This window comes from Lagopus leucura, unplaced genomic scaffold (assembly GCF_019238085.1).
Source record: "Lagopus leucura isolate 7727_CA_CO unplaced genomic scaffold, USGS_WTPT01 Super-Scaffold_100048, whole genome shotgun sequence".
NCBI lineage: Eukaryota > Metazoa > Chordata > Aves > Galliformes > Phasianidae > Lagopus > Lagopus leucura.
The window spans coordinates 855,840-861,339 of record NW_024962294.1 but is presented as its reverse complement, the minus strand read 5'-3'; the positions used below and the strand labels follow the sequence as shown (position 1 = coordinate 861,339).

The following is a 5,500-nucleotide window of genomic DNA, read 5'->3' as shown; positions in this document are numbered from 1 at the left end:
GGCTACGAAGGCAAGGCATTCACTTTCCTGAAGGTTACAGACTGGATAGCATCTGGCATTGTACTCCTGCAAATGAGAGCAGCGCTGAGTTTATCCTCTCAAGTAAGAAAAACCCTGAAGAGTTTGAAGATCAATTCTGAGTCATACCCAAGAGCTCAGAAAGTAAAGCACAGCTGAACCAAATTGTTACAAAAACTTCAGCTGCAATCTGTTCCTGCAGAGGGGAGAGGAGACCCAAGGAGGGAGGAGAACCTCACAGACACACCGAGGTTCTACTGGAAGGCTGAGCAGGATTTCAGAGCAATTTTCTAGTCAAGACATTGCATCCCATGCTTCAAGATGAAACCTGTGGGCTGAACCCAATCCACTCAGCCTGAGATAAGGAGAGAACAGACCTCACTTACATGACCTAGTGTCCACCACCTCCTCTAAGTCACACTGGGAAGAAGGAACCCCTTCCTTGTCGGTAAGTTTTTCTGTTCCTGAAGAGGAAGGAAACATGGGAGCTCCTCTTTCAGCCAATACTCCTTCAGGGCAGTTTTACAGCCATTTGGGCTACAGCACCTCGGTTCATTTCTTTTCTGCCATCAAACTGAGAACCATGCTGGTGGTGCTTTGTTCAACAGCCTGTGCAACTTGGTCGTTCCTGTGTCAATAGGGTGCAAAGTGCCACGACATCAGATGGGGATTCTACTCGCTTTGCTAATTATGTTTTCTGCTGGTTTGGACTCTGTCACATTTCACACTGGCACAAACTGCATCGGTAGGATGGAGCTCAGCCTCAGCGTGCAACACAGAATTCGTTTCAACTTGAGTGGTACATTTGCCAGAGGCAGTATTGTCAGAAGAGGAAAAAAATACTACATACGATCCACCATCGCTGCTATCACTCATTATTTTTCATAGCCATAAGCCCCACGCAGGGCTTATTAAGATGCTACCTTTCCCCTCCGAGCACGACCATGGCAACAGCAAACACAGGAACCAAGGGAGAGATGAGAACTCCATCTCAGCCTTTTATGGGATGTTCGCTATTCTCTTAGAAAATTACCTCATATTGACAGAAAAAGTCCACGTTCACACAGAATCCATCACAGTCCTTGGTCTGTTGTTCCAGCAGGTAATTATTGTCGGAAGTTGAAATATGAACCTCCTTGGTTTGAATTTCTCTCAGCTTGCCCCTGGACTCGCTATTGTTTTATCCAGGGAAGTAGAGAAGGAAAATTAGCTTTATTGACTCACAGCAAGTTGCTCTTCATTTATTCCAGGTATACAAGAAGAGAATCAGCCCCACTGGAGTTACTGCTGATTTACAATAGGTGAGTAGGTACACAATTACTTCTGGTGATTTACAACCGAGTTACCTGTTATTTATTCTTGGTATTTAAGAGTATATCCACATGGGGGCCCCAAGGAAAATTAAACCAAATTAATTTTAAAGTGGATTAGTTAAACCGTTTTAGATCATGTCACAAACCCTCCTCTTTAGAACTTAAGAGGCCTTAATTCATATTAGTTCATCTGAACTACCCAGTGAGAAACAGAACTGACCAGAGGAACCCTCCATTCTCTTCCATCTTTCGCTCTTCCACATCCTCTGCCTTCATCCCTCCTTCCTGTTCACCCTCATGCATCCGCTTCTGTTTACTGCCTCAGCTCACACATGCTCTTTGTAGAAGAGGGCAAAGTCTCTTTTCTCCTTCACTTCCCCACTTTTCTCTCAACATCCCACCTCTCCTGTGACCTTTTTCTCCCATCAGTACTCTCTCAAGCACACCCATGGGAAGAGCTGGCACTGGGAGATGTTGCAGGAGGTACTAACACAGTTTTCAAGCAAAAATACCCAGGGCAGTTCCTAGGCTAGGACCGGCTCACCTGGGTAAAAGATGAAGGAAGACAAAATGCACACAAATCCATCCCTAATAAAGCCAGTTACTGCCAAACAGGGAAGTAACCTTTTTCAGCTGTCACTTAGTTATATGCATTTAAAGCATTCATGAACTCCTCTATCAATCACCAGGCAAGAATGTGAACTTTGGAAGGAATTGGCTATTTACAGATGACAAGCAGTGTTCTCATGGCTTTCTCTTCCCTTTAATGAACAACCATCTCTCAGATGAAGGGGTGAGCAGTCACGTTTGGCAGCACTGTGCCTGACCGCCTGCCTGGGGCTGCTGACCACCCTCCTGTGTGCAATGAGAGCAGCTTCTGAGCTGACACTGCAGCTTTATGACAGCCTCATTAATGGCTCATGGGTTTCAGATGCTGTAATTGTTCTATTGTTTCAAAGTTACGAATTCCAAATGATCAGATATTAATTAATTTTGATTTCAGGTTTGCCCTTTTGATTTCAGGGCAAGAATCCATCTGGGAGCTTGGCTGGGCTGATGAGGGAAGTGATAAAGCAAAGCAGGTGGGGCTGTGCAATAGGCCAGAGCCCAGGGACCTTCAACACAGCTGTCTGTATCAACCTTGCCTTGGGTACCTACCTGTATTGTCCACCTGGGCAAAGAACTTTAAGTCTCTCTTTTTAATGAGCAAAAGCAATGCTTTGCCTTTTACAATAACCTGCAAATGTACATTACACAGTCAAGTGACGCTCTCAGATACAGGTGTGATTCTAAGGACAGAGCAAGGCAATCACTGCCATAGATAAGAATCAAATGGCTTTTTCAAAATCTTACAGACTGTACCAAGTATGATGATCCACTTTTTTTTTTTTTTTTCAATTTTTTTTTTGCTTCCATTTCCTGCCACTGCCTTATTCCATGAGAAAACTCAGCCTTCAAAAGAGCAGAGCAAAAAATTCAGCTTCCTGTCCTTGGTTTTCTGTAAAAGTCTCGCAGAACTGTTTTTGTTTGAACAAAAATATTGTGTTTCAAATTCAGCAGTTAAAAGGGGAGAGGGCACTGCTGGAGGTAGGCTGACCTGTATGTTGCAGCAAGGATGCTGGCTGACCAGGACAAATGGTCATGTCTAATCCAACCACACTGCATATAAAGGCCTGAATTTAAATTCACCTGAGCACTTGGGGTTCAGAGAATGGGCCAGCTCCACACCAAGTTCAGACTGCAGTTCAGGACACTGAGATACTAAGGGTAACCCACTCAGGAAAGGCAAACAGCTACACCAGGTATGCAGGCCTTCCAGATGCTTCCAGTAGAATGAACAACTCGTTACCTTCAGACACAGGAGGTCAAGGTGGAACGAACCCTCTGGGTCAAAATCTGGTGGTTGTGAAGCACTCACCTTGTAAACCAGTGCAGAACAGGGGTGAAGTTCACCTTCACTGAATTACACTGCAGCTGAATTGTGCTTTTTTTTTTTTTCCTTCTTCTTCAAATATACAACCTAATTGCAATTTAAATGCAGTAGAGCCCAGCAGAAACAGAGCAGTCTAGCAGTATCTCTTTGCATTAGCCACTGGGTTATGAGCAAGGGAGACGTTTATCGCCCCATACATTCCCAATATAATCACTTAACTGACTCAATCCATGCACCATACCTCCTCGATAATGGGCTGAAGCATCACTTATTAGCCCAGCTGTACCTTGTGAGCAGCTCTGAAACTGCAGAGCCAAGTAGTACGTGGAGTCCTGGGTGCTGCAACCTGCTCAGCACAGGCCATCCAGAGGAAGAGGAGATAAAACCTCCTTTAATTGAAAAACACAACCTCATACTCTTTAAGACAAATGAGATTTCAGAACTCGGCTCCTGCTAGATTTTAATGAGATTTAAGTCGTTAATATGCTCAGGAGAACCCTCCGGACAATAAAAAGCACTGTGGTTGTCATAAGTATCCAGTGGCATGGATGGTTGGGAACCAGAAAAAGCAGCAGACTGCTCTGGGTGAATAATACTCCTTTCCCTTTCACCCCACCACCGTCTGCACGCATCCAAAAACTGTGCTGACTTGTTAAAAGCAATAGAAAGCTCCTGAGTCCCACCGAGGCTCCCAGATTTACCTTCTGCTCCGTCACCAGAGAAGCAGGTGAACTATTTTCACTGCTCTAACCCACTTTTCTCATGAGGGTAACAGTCTGGGCACTGGAAGCACAATGCTACAGCACAGTAGCATCTATTATTGGCAGCTCTAAGTAGCCAATAACCTATATAATGAGTTTCCAGGGAAGAAAACATGGGCCTCATCTTGAGCAGAATTAGCACAGCTTGAATGGAGCATCTCACTACTCCCAGCCATCCCACCGCCCTGTCGCACCCTGGGTGAAGGAGGATGCTCCTTGTCTGCAATTAGGAGGAATTGTTCAGCAGCACAGATGTAATTAATCCAGACGAATATAAGGAGAAAAGGCAGATGTAATTATACAGCTGAACTTGAGAGTTAACCCTGCGTTAATTGGCTACACAAAGCTTTGCCTGCAAAGGGTCCGGGCTGCAGGCTATCCCACCTCCACCTCTTCATGGGGCCACTGCCAGCGTTCCTTTCACTTAGAGAGGGGATCATAACAAGGCTTGTCATTTAAGCAAGAAATATGACATGAATCTGTGAAGATTAACCTCAAAAGCCTAATGAATGTTATCAGGATGAGCCCCTAATGAGACCTAATATAAGATCTGGACACACTTCTGCAGCTGTCGCTGGCAAGAAGGTGATGGTGTTTGGAGGCCACTGTGCTGAGGGCACAGCTGGGACCGAAGGGCAGAGCCTTCATCAGAACCCCATCAGGAAGGCTAAGGGTTTCTATGGGACTCACAATGCATCTCTTATGGGGCACGTGCCATTGGGCCCCACTATCCCCATCAGCTTATCACATGAAGCCACTGGGGCTCATCACACAGGTGCAGAAAGAGCGGTCCAAGCAGAATGCAACCGCACGCTGTGTGGTCCCAGCACTGGGGCAGCCCTCACCTTTCTGCCAGCCCTCCAAACGTAGGCTTACATTCACAGAGTAGCTACTATTTATTTTCTTTGTATTTCTAGGATTGACAGTGGAAAATGAGCAGGTCAGTTTTCTGCCAAGTTTGCTGCAGCACCGAGCGCAGTGACAGCCCTGCTTGCTGCCCATTCACCCGGCAGCTTCCTCATGCCTCTGCCCATCCCTTGGGGCCATCTCCCCGGCCCATTACTGTCCTGGCAAATCTGATGGCTCTTCAATGAGGAAAGCTCTTTTCTGCCACCAGAATTGTTTATTTTCTCCAGAAGCTGTGTGATAAATCACCCTGACACGTCCCAGTCTCCATGAAGCTGCCTCAGCTGTAAGAATAGCAGTGTGTGAGGTTTTGTCTGCGCTGCTTGCTACATTCTCAACATTTAACTTCTATTTGCAATAGCAACTTCAGCGAGCTGAGATGGATGAGGGTGACAAGTGAACATCCTCTGCCTTCTTCCCATTCACTCACAGCTGGGAAATCCATGCTGTCTGTGTTGCAGCCCAGCACAGCCCTTCCAGGATCACACCAGCAATGAGCCCACCGCACTCTCAGCAAACACAAAAACTCCAACACTCGAGCTAAGCTTTTCAAAGCAAGGTGGGCACAA

General features: G+C 46.0%; 1 long non-coding RNA gene across 1 annotated transcript; it reads left to right on the top strand.

Moving 5' to 3' along the window:
* The first annotated feature begins 241 nt into the window (after positions 1-241).
* Positions 242-2,418, top strand: LOC122187469. The gene is made up of 3 exons (XR_006181326.1): positions 242-466; positions 1,269-1,319; positions 2,355-2,418. It is a non-coding gene; the product is annotated as an uncharacterized LOC122187469 (long non-coding RNA).
* Positions 2,419-5,500: the final 3,082 nt, after the last annotated feature.